Genomic DNA, 11,778 nt, shown 5'->3' on the forward strand with positions numbered 1-11,778 from the left:
TGGAGAACTCTGTCAATCACTATCTTATCTGCAAGATTAACTCCCAATTGATTGAAGCGATCGTAGCACTCAGACATTCCGAGCACATGCTCACTGGCTGAGCTATTCTCCTCCATCTTGTAGGCATGAGCCTGAAATACCAATTTCAGCTCTTGGAAAATCTCATATGTTCCATGGCGTTCAAAACGCCTTTGGAGCCCCGATTCTAAGCTGTAAAGCATGGCGCACTAAACTATCAACTAGTCATCAGAACATATCTGTCAGATGTTCACAACATCCACACACGACGCTAGAGGGGTTGGTACACCGAGCGGTGCATCAAGGACATAAGCCTTCTGTGTAGCAGTGAGGACAATCCTCAGACTAAGGACCTAGTCCGCATAATTGCTTAAATATCTTTCAACTTAGTCTTTCTCTAGGAACGTATTAAAACAGGGAGATATAGCGCGAGCTAATGAACATAATTTGCAAACAAAATTTAGACTATGTTCATGATAAATGAGTTCAATTAACCATATTACTTAGAACTCCCACTCAAATTGACATCCCTCCAGTCATCCGAGTGTAACAGGATCCAAATTCACCAACCCAAGTCCGATCATCACGTGAGATGAGGTGGTTTCAGTGGTGAACATCTCCATGTTGATCATATCTACTATATGACTCATGTTCGACCTTTCGGTCTCTTGTGTTCCGAGGCCATGTCTGTACATGCTAGGCTCGTCAAGTTTAACCCAAGTGTTCCGCATGTGCAAAACTGGCTTGCACCTATTGTATGTGAACGTAGAGTCTATCAAACCCGACCATCACGTGGTGCTTCTAAACAACGAACTTTTGCAATGGTGCACACTTGGGGAGAACACAATTTTATCTTGAAATTTTAGTGAGGGATCACCTTATAATGCTACCGTCCTCCTAAGCAAAAAAAGATGCATAAAGGGATTAACATCACATGCAAATCACAAGTGAGATGATATGGCCATCAACTCGTGCTTTTGATCTTCATATTCAAAGCACTGGCATGATCTCCATCGTCACCGGCATGACACCATGATCTCCATCATCGTGTCGCCATCGGGGTTTTCACACCAACCATGCTTCTACTACTATTGCTACCGCTTAGCGATAAAGTAAAGCATTACATAGCGCTTAACGATTGACACAAAGGTCATACAATAATTAAAGACAACCCTATGGCTCCTGCCGGTTGCCATATGCATCGACATGCAAGTCGATATAAACTATTACAAACATGATCATCTCATACATCAAATATATTTCATCATGTCTTTGGCCATATCATATCATATCATATCACAACATACCCTGCAAAAACAAGTTAGACGTCCTCTACTTTGTTGTTGCATGTTTCAAGTGGCTGCTATGGGTATCTAGCAAGAACGATTCTTACCTACGCAAAGCCACAACGGTGATATGCAAGTTTCTATTTAACCTTCTACAAGGACCGCCTTTGTCGAATCTGATTCAACTAAGGTGGGAGATATAGACACCCGCCAGCCATCTTTATGCAACAAAGTCACATGTCTGTTGATGGAACCGGTCTCATGTACGTGGACATGTAAAGTTGGTCCGGGCCACTTCATCCCACAATACCGCAGAATCAAGAAAAGACGAAGGAAGGAAGCAATTTGAATATCAATGCCCACAAACTCCTTTGTGTTCTACTCGTGATGTCATCTACGCATAGACCTAGCTCATGATGCCACTGTTGGGGAACGTTGCATGGGAAACAAAAATTTTCCTACGCTTACCAAGATCAATCTAGGAGATGACCATCTATGAGAGGAGAGATTGGATATACATGCCCTTGTAGATCGCTAAGCGGAAGCATTAAGAAACAAAGTTGATGTAGTCGAACGTCTTCGTGATCCAATCACGATCCGTCCCGCGAACGTCTTCACAATCCAATCACGACGCGTCCCCCGAACTCCCGATCCAAGTGCCGAACGGACGACACCTCAGCGTTCAACACACGTACGGCTTGATGATGCCTTCACCTCCTCGATCCAGCGAGCGCTCGTGAAGTAGTAGCTCGAGTCCTCCGGCAGCACGACGGCGTGGCGGTGGCAGTGGTGGCGGAATCTCAGCAAAGCTTCGCTAAGCACTACGGAGAGGAAGAAGGCTACGAGAGAGAGGAGGGGCAACGTCGTGGCGTATGGTTTGCCCCCTCCTTTTGGCCCATGGGCCCCCCAACACTTGCCGAGGTCCCCTGGAACCCCTTTCGGTCATGCTGGTCATCACTCGGTACCCCTAGAACACTTCCGGACTCCAATACCCTTCATCCAATATATCAATCTTCACCTCCAGACCATTCCGAGTTCCTCGTCACTTTCGGGATCTCATCCGGGACTCCGAACAACCTTCGGTAACCACAATAATGACTCAATTATACTTATATCGTCACCAAATGTTAAGTGTGTAGACCCTGCGGGTTCGAGAACTATGCAGACATGACCGAGACACCTCTACGGTCAATAACCAATAGCGGGACCTGGATGACCATATTGGTTCCTACATATTCTACGAAGATCTTATCGGTCGAACCTCGATGTCAAGGATTCAACTAATCCCATATGAAGTTCCCTTTGTCTATCGGTATGTTCCTTGCCCAAGATTTGATTCTCGGTATCCCCATACCTAGTTCAGTCTCGTTACCGGCAAGTCTCTTTACTCGTTGTGTAATACAAGATCCCATGGCTAACCCATTAGTCACATTGCTTGCAAGCTTACTATGATGTTGTATTACTGAGTGGGCTCTGAGATACCTCTCCGTCATACGGAGTGACAAATCCCAGTGTTGATCCATGCCAACTCAACAGACACCCTCGGAGATGCATGTAGAGCACCTTTATATTCACCCAGTTACGTTGCGACGTTTGGTACACACAAGGTACTCCTCCGGTGTCAGTGAGTTGCATGATCTCATGGTCATAGGAATATATAATTGACATGAAGAAAAGGACATCAATGCTACGTTTATAGTTTGGGCCTTGTCCATCACATCATTCTCCTAATGATGTGATCCCGTTATCAAATGACAACTCATGTCCATGTCTAGGAAACCATAGCCATCTTTGATCAACGAGTTAGTCCGGTAGAGGCTTACTAGGGACATGTTGTTGTCTATGTATCCACACATGTATTTGAGTTTCCGATCAATACAATTCTATCATGGATAATAAACGATTATCATGAACAGGGAAATATGATAATAACTAATTTATTATTTCCTCTAGGGCATATTTCCAACAGATACTACCTATAGATTCATCAAAATAAGCAAACAACACATAGAAAATAGAATCTGTCAAAAATGGAACAATCTGTAGTAATTTGGAAACTTCGTATACTTTTGTAACTCCAAAAATTCTTAAATGTTAGGACAACAGAGGCAATTCATATATCAATCTTGTGTAAAAAATTCATAATTTTTCCACAGTCTAGTGAAGTTAAACAATTCTGTTACTGGACGCAAAAGTTTCTGTTTTTCAGAAAAACCAAATCAAAGATTTACCAAAGTATCCCAAAGGTCTTACTTGGCTGAAACACTAATTAAAATACCAAAACACAAGTATTACGGAAGTAATATTGTGTATTCTCATAAAAACAGAAAAGAAAGTTATTGGGTTGTCTCCCAACAAGCGCTTTTCTTTAAAGCCTTTTAGCTAGGCATTGAGATTTTATTGATTCTCACATGAAAGATAGCAATTGAAACACGAAGAGAGTATCATGTAGCATGTGAAAAACAATTTTAATTCTAACATACTTCCTATGCATAGGCATTTTATAAGGAAACAAATTATCAAGACAAGCAAAAACTAGCATATGCAGGGAAGAAGAAAGAAACAATAGCAATCTCAACATAACGAGAGGTAATATAGTAACATGAAAATTTCTACAACCATATTTCCCTCTCTCATAATTATATTCATCAATATAGCTATCACATAACATATTCTCTACATGATCCACATGCATGCAAAGTTGACACTATTCCAAAATAGTGGGATCATTATTACCTAGAGTTGACACTCTTCCAAGCCCACTTTAAATATTATCACAAACATATTCATCATGAGGCTTAAATAAAATTTCAAGATCATAAGAAGCATTATCACCCCAATCATGATCGTTGCAATAAGTAGTGGACATAGCAAAATTAGAATCCCCAAGCTTGGGGATTTGCATATTATTAGCACAACTGACATTAATAGAATTCATAATAACACTATTGCAATCATGCTTTTCATTCAAGGAGCTATCGTGAATCACTTCATAAATTTCTTCTTTTAACACTTCATCATAATTTTCAGATTCACGAATTTCAAGCAAAACATCCTAAAGATAAACTAGAGCACTCAACTCACTAGCAATTGGTTCATCATAGTTGGATCTTTAAAAAAATTAGCAAGTGGATGAGGATCCATAAACTTTTTTGGTTTCTGATTTTGAATAAATACACAATTATTGCAAGCAAACAAGCAAACAAACCAAGTAAGACATAAAGGCAAACCGAAGAAGGCAAATATTTTTGAGTTTTTCTGAATACGTTTTAGAAGTGGGGAAGAGGAAAACAAGAGGCAAATGGCAAATAATGTAATGCAATTGATGAGAGTTTATGATAGGTACTTGGTAGGCTTGATGTAGAACCTCCCCGGCAACGGCGCCAGAAATTCTTCCTGCTACTTCTTGAGCTTGCGTTGATTTTTCCCTTGAAGAGGAAAGGGTGATGCAGCAAAGTATAGATAATTATTTCCCTTAGTTAAGAACCAAGGTATCAATCCATTAGGAGGCACAAGCAAGTCTCCAATAGATGCACCTGCACAAACTAACAAACACTTGCACACAACACGAAAAAAGGGTTGTCAGTCCCTTAACGGTCACGAACAAGAGTGAGATCTAGTAGAGATAGGTATAAAAGATAAATAAAAGAGCAAACTAAAGTAAATATAAATAAATTGCAGCAAGGTATTTTGGTTTTTTTGTTATAGATCTGAAAATATATGATGTAAAATAGACCCGGGGGCCATAGGTTTCACTAGAGGCTTCTTTCTTGAAAGAAAACATACGGTGGGTAAACAAATTACTATTGAGCAATTGATAGAAAATAGCATAATTATGACGATGTCTAAGGCAACGATCATGAATATAGGCATCACGTCCATGAAAAGTAGACCGACTCCTGCCTGCATCTACTACTATTACTCCACACACCGACCGCTATCCAGCATGCATCTAGAGTATTAAGTTCATAAGAATGGAGTAACGCCTTAAGTAAGATGACATGATGTAGAGGGATAAAATCAAGCAATATGATGTAAACCCCATCTTTTTATCCTTGATGGCAACAATACAATATGTGCCTCGCTACCACTACTATATCACTGGGTGAGGACACCGCAAGATTGAACCCAAAACTAAGCACCTCTCCCATTGCAACAAAAACCAATCTAGTTAGCCAAACCAAACCGATAGTTCAAAGAGAAATACAAAGATATCTTAATCATGCATAAAATAGTTCAGAGAAGACTCAAATAATATTCATAGATAATCTGATCATAAATCCACAATTCATCGGATCTCAACAAACGCACCGCAAAAGAATATTACATCGGATAGAACTCCAAGAACATCGAGGAGAACATTTTATTGAAGATCAAAGAGAGAGAAGAAGTCATCTAGCTACTAGCTATGGACCCGTAGGTCTGTGGTAAACTACTCACGCATCATTGGAAGTGCAACAAGGTGGATGTAGAGGCCCTCCGTGATCGAAGCCCCCCTCCGGCAGAGTGTCGAAAAGGCCGCAAGATGGGATCTCACGGGAACAGAGGCTTGCGGCGGCGGAAAAGTATTTTGGTGGATGCTTCTGATGTTTGGGGAATATTTGAGAATATATAGAAGTGGTTGTAGGGTTGGAGGATTCCTGAGGGGCCCACAAGCCCTCAGCCACCCTGGGGCGCGCCCTAGAAGCTTGTGGCCACCTCGGGACTCTTCTGGCCCTCTCTCCAAATCACGTAGGTGTCTTCTGGTCCAAGAAAAATCATCGTAAAGTATTATTCCGTTTGGACTCCGTTTGATATCCTTTTCTATAGAAGTCAAAAACAAGAGAACAATAGAAACTGGCACTAGGCTATAGGTTAGTCCCAAAAATAATATAAAATAGCATATTAATGCATATAGAACATCCAAAACAGATAATATAATAGCTTGGAACAATAAAAAATTATAGATACTTTGGAGATGTATTAATCACCACCACGCCATCGTGTTGGTTCAGATATCATCTACCTCGTCTCCCTCTCTTGCTGGATCAAGAAGTAGAGGACGCCGCCGAGCCATACGTGTGCTAAACTCGGAGGTGCCATCCGTCGGCACTATATCGGATTGGATCATGATTGGATCGCGACGAGTACGACTACATCAACCGCGTTACGACGCTAACACTTTCGGTCTACAAGGGTACGTAGACACACTCACCTCTTATTGTTGTGCATATCCTAGATTAGATCATGGGTGATTCGTAGGAATTTTTTTGATTTTCATGGAATGTTCCCCATCAGTGGTATCATGAGCTAGGTCTATGCGTAGATGTATATGCACGAGTAGAATACAAAGTTGTTGTGGGCGTTGATGTTCAGATTGCTTACTTCCCTTGTCTTATTTGGATTCGACGGTATTGTGGGATGAAGCGGATCGAACCAACCTTACATGTCCATGCACATGAGACCAGTTCCATTGTTTGACATGCAACTTGTATTGCATAAAAGTAGCTTTGCGGGTGTCTGTCTCTCCTACTTTAGTTGAATCTGATTTGATGATGGCGGTCCTTGTAGAAGGTTAAAAGGCAACTTTTATATCACCATTGTGGTTTTGCGTAGATAAGAATGGTTCTTATTGTTTGTCGTAGCAGCCACGTAAAAAATTTAACAACAAAGAAGATGACGTCTAACTTGTTTTTGCAGGGCATGTTGTGATGTGGTATGGCCAAAACGTGATGTGATATATGTTGATGTATGAGATGATCATGTTTTGTAATAGGTTCACGACTTGCATGTCGATGAGTACGGCAACTGGCAGGAGCCATAGGGTTGTCTTTAATTTATTGTATGACCCGCGTGTCAATCATTAAACGCCATGCAATTGCTTTACTTTATCGCTATGCGTTAGCAATAGTTGTAGAAGCAATAGTTGGTGGAGACAACCACGACGACAACACAATGATGGAGATCATGGTGTCATGCCTGTGACGATGGAGATCATGCCGGTGCTTTGGAGATGGAGATCAAAAGCCCAAGTTGATAATGTCCATAGCATGTCACATATTGATTGCATGTGATGTTTATCCTTTTATGCATCTTATTTTGCTTAGGACGACGATAGCATTACAAGATGATACCTTCACTAAATTTCAAGTTAAAAGTGTTCTCCCTAAAGTATGCACCATTGCAAAAGTTCGTCATTTCGAAGGATCTCGTGATGATCGGGTGTGATAGACTCTACGTTTACATACAATGGGTGTAAGCCAGTTTTACACATGCAGAATACTTGGGTTAAACTTGACGAGCCTAGCATGTACAGACATGGCCTCGGAACACGGAGGACCAAAAGGATGAACATGAGTCATATAGTAGATATGATCAACATGGAGATGTTCACCATTGATGACGACCCCATCTCACGTGATGATCAGACATGGGTAGTTGATATGGATCATGTAAACACTTAGACAACTTGAGTGATGTTGATTTAAGTGGGAGTTCACTAGTAAATTGATTAACCGAACCCATTATCATGAACAGTCTAAAGTCTTTGCAAATTTATGTTGTAGATTAATGGCTCACGCTGTAGCTCCCCTGAATTTTAATGCGTTCCTAGAGAAAGCTAAGTTGCAAGATGATGGAAGCAACTATGCGGACTGGGCCATAATTTGAGGATTATCCTCACTGCTACATAGAAGGCTTATGTCCTTGATGCACCGCTCGGTGCACTAGCCCCTCCAGCGTCGTCTGTGGATGTTGTAAACGTCTAGCAGGCACATTCTGATGACTACTCGATAGTTCACTGCGTCATGATTTACAGCTTAGAACTGGGGCTGCAAAGACATTTTGAGCACCATGGAGCATATGAGATGTTCCAGGAGCTGAAATTGGTATTTCAAGCTCATGCCCGGGTTGAGAGGTATGACACCTCCAACAAGTTCTTCAGCTGCAAGATGGAGGAGAACAACTCCGTTAGTGTGCACGTACTCAAAATGTCTGGGTACTACAACCACTTGAATTAGTTGGGAATTAATCTTCCGGATGAAGTAGCGATTGATAGAGTTCTCCAATCACTGCCACCAAGCTACAAGGGCTTCATGATGAACTATTATATGCAAGGGATGGAGAAAGTGATCCCTGAGCTTTTCGCGGTGCTTAAGGCCGCGGAGGTAGAAATCAAGAAAGAACATCAAGTGTTGATGGTTAATAAGACCACTAGTTTCAAGAAAGGCAAGGGAAGAAAGTGAACTTCAAGAAGAATGGCAAGGCAGTTGCTGCTCCCGTGAAGAAACCCAAGTTTGGACCCAAACCTGAGATTGAGTGCTTCTATTGCAAGGGGAATGGTTGTGACGCCCCGAGACCGATGCTCCATATGCCTTTCATTTATTTCTGTTGTTGCCGTGTGTTTATTTTGTTTGTTGCATTATCATAATTATTTTGCATATTTCATTCCTCTATGTTGATGCCATGTTCATGATGAGTGCCATTTTCATATTTTGCTTCTTGCATCATGTCCATCATTGGTTATATTCACTACTGCAGGATGCTGCTAACGCGACACTACGATCAGAGACCCTTTGACGAAACTGTGTGCGATGCCATAATCGCAAACGGTGGTGTAAAAAACCCGTCAAAAAAGGTGCAAAACGTATGCGATAATGGATGCATCAAACACGGTTCAGATTTTAGTTGCGTGTGCGATTCAGGGCATAGAGTTCAGTTCAACTAACCGTTTTTGATGAGGAGGAACAAAAGAAACGGGCAGCCAGATGAAGGTGTGTGCGATGTACAACATACAGTTCACTCAGATGAACTGTTTGTGATTAGGCAACACAAAAGAAACGGTTAGCCAGATCAAGGTGTGTGCGATGTATAGCATACAGTTCACTCGGATGAACTGTTTGTGATTAGGCAACACAAAAGAAATGGTCAGCCAGATAAAGGTGTGTGCAATGTACGACATGCGTTTCACCCGGATGAACTGTTTCCATTGAGACAAGAGAACCGAAACGGTTCAATATAGCAAATACCATAAATATTGCAAGGTTCATATTCAAAGATTACAACGCCCAAATTCATAAATTGCATGCTGTGTCATTTCTGAAAAGGGATCAGCCGCTGACAAGTCATGTATGGGTTTGACACAATAACTTTCAATTGATTTGCCATATGATCTTCCAATATGAAGTTTGGCATTTTTGGAGGCACTTCCATACCACAGTACCAGCCGGCTCTGATAATCATACCATTTATCTTTCCTAATTAAATGCGTGTTCAACCTCAGTACCTTCAGCACCTTTGCTCTGGCAAGAAAGAACCTGGCGAGTGTAATCTCCGGTGGGGTCCCTCGGTAGGAGTTCAAAGTAATATTTGAGAGATGCAGATCCAGGCATTCAATGTGATTGTTGTTATAAACATCTTCCACTGGGCCTAATATGCACTGCAAAAGAAGAGAACGTGTTAGTGCCTACATGTAGTTTTGAACACTGCTACACACCCATTTGGTTTGCAGGATTTGTAAAATGCACCAACGTGCCATCTTCGATCTGGCATGATTAACATGGGCATTTGATTACAATCTAGAAACATGTAGCCTTCTTCACAAGAGGTTGGATTGGATGAAAAATTCCCTAAGAAAACTAGTACAGATGAATCCAAAGGAGAAATGCTCATGGACGATTGTAACCATATGAATGAAGCAACCAATATGGGGTAGGGGTGTATGTCCTAAAATCCTCCAAAATTCCTTCAGAAATCATAGTACATTGTCATTGTAAACCTGGGAAAAGGTACAAAAAATTGAACTCCCTTATGGTTAACATTTAACAGGAAAGGAACATCACCTCGATATACAACTTCTTCAGGGACGGAAAGCATCTCAAGAAACTGAAAACTTGGTCCAGGTTGGGGACGACAGATTCTAGTGCCAAGACCTTCACTGTGCCCAGAGTCTGGGTGAAGCTTCACTGGATGACAGACGAACATACATCTTCAAAACTAGAAATAACGTTGATATCAAGAAGGAGAGATATATAAGGCGACTGTTGTACCTGAAAGTTGTAGTATTTGACAGACGAGTAGCCCATCACTTTCAATTTCGGCGCAGAAATGACATTGATTCTTGTTGGACCTTGTTGATCAACTACAAGTAATCTCTCAAGTGAAGGTGTGTCCTGGATGACCATATTGTGGTCCACCTTTTGTGATCTCTCATTGCAGCACCAGCAACACACATAAATAGTGCGGAGAGTCCTGGAGGTGACGTGCAAGGTACTCGACCAATTCATTGCCTGAAGACATAGGAACTCGAGTGCAGTACAGCTGCAGAGCAGGCGCTCCATGTCATCCTTTGGGATGCGGACGACGACGAGCTCGAGGTGCTTCAATCATGGTAGAAAAAGAGCTGGCGCGTCATTAAGGGGGGATGGCAGTTCATGAACTTGGCGAGGCGCAGCGTGGGCGCGAAGCGGAGCGCGGACGTTGGCAGCAAGCTCATATGCCCATCATTATAACTTAGCTTCTCGAGCTGATCTATGGCGCGGGATCGGAACCACTGGTCAAGCTTGGCTCGCTCCTTGCCATTGGAACAGAACTTGCCCGCGATAAGGCCTTTGATTGGGCCATGGTGACTACCGAGGATCTGGGAGAACGCATCCAAGCTTTGGCGATAGCCATGGCAGAGCTTGTGGGCGTGGAGGAGGTCGACAGGGGTACGGAGCCATAGGGTGCGCCACCGCCGGGAAACGACGGCTGTCCTCGCCCGATTTTGGATTGGGAGGAGGGATATGATGACTATCAACATATCATCGGGGAGGTTGTTGATGAAGTCTAAGCCTGCTGGAGTCGCTTGCGGTTCTTTCTCGACCCGCCTCCGCTTGTTGGCAGCCTCGTTCTCCACCTCGTCGGCGGGGACGGAAACCTCTGTCTCCATATTCACACCGTGCTCCGGTGCTTCAGCAGCCCCGGCGTCGCCACTCCCTCCGATGGGGCACTTCGGCGGCATCCTCGTACACTGACGACTTTGAGGACTTAGAGCGGCGTCGAGGATGCGGGCGGAGAGAGAGGAATTGTGTGTGTGGCGAGGATGGGGGGGTGCGGCCGCTCGGCGGCGCCAATAATATAGACCAGTGCGAGTGAAGCGGGCGGCGGTCAAGGCTGTCTCCCTTCCCGGTGAGATGAGAACGACTACTTAATCTCTAGTATGAATGAAATCTATGCTTAATTACTGAATTTTAGTTGCAAAAAATAGATAGTGATATTGATTTTTAGCTGCATATTTTGACAAATCGCAGCGTCACTTGGCTTAGCGCCAAAGTCTGGCTTTAATTTGCATACCGTAATCTGAACCGTTTGCGTTGAAGAGATGCACAGATCCTGTGTTGAACAGCTTGTACGCTTCCCGGTGAGCCTACGCACCGGACTGCACTCGCATGCCTCCTGTTCAGTCAAGCAGCTGTCCACACGGCACCTCCTATAGCCATTAAAACTAAGACACGTG

Source organism: Triticum aestivum, chromosome 3D (assembly GCF_018294505.1).
Source record: "Triticum aestivum cultivar Chinese Spring chromosome 3D, IWGSC CS RefSeq v2.1, whole genome shotgun sequence".
In the NCBI taxonomy this organism is placed as follows: domain Eukaryota; kingdom Viridiplantae; phylum Streptophyta; class Magnoliopsida; order Poales; family Poaceae; genus Triticum; species Triticum aestivum.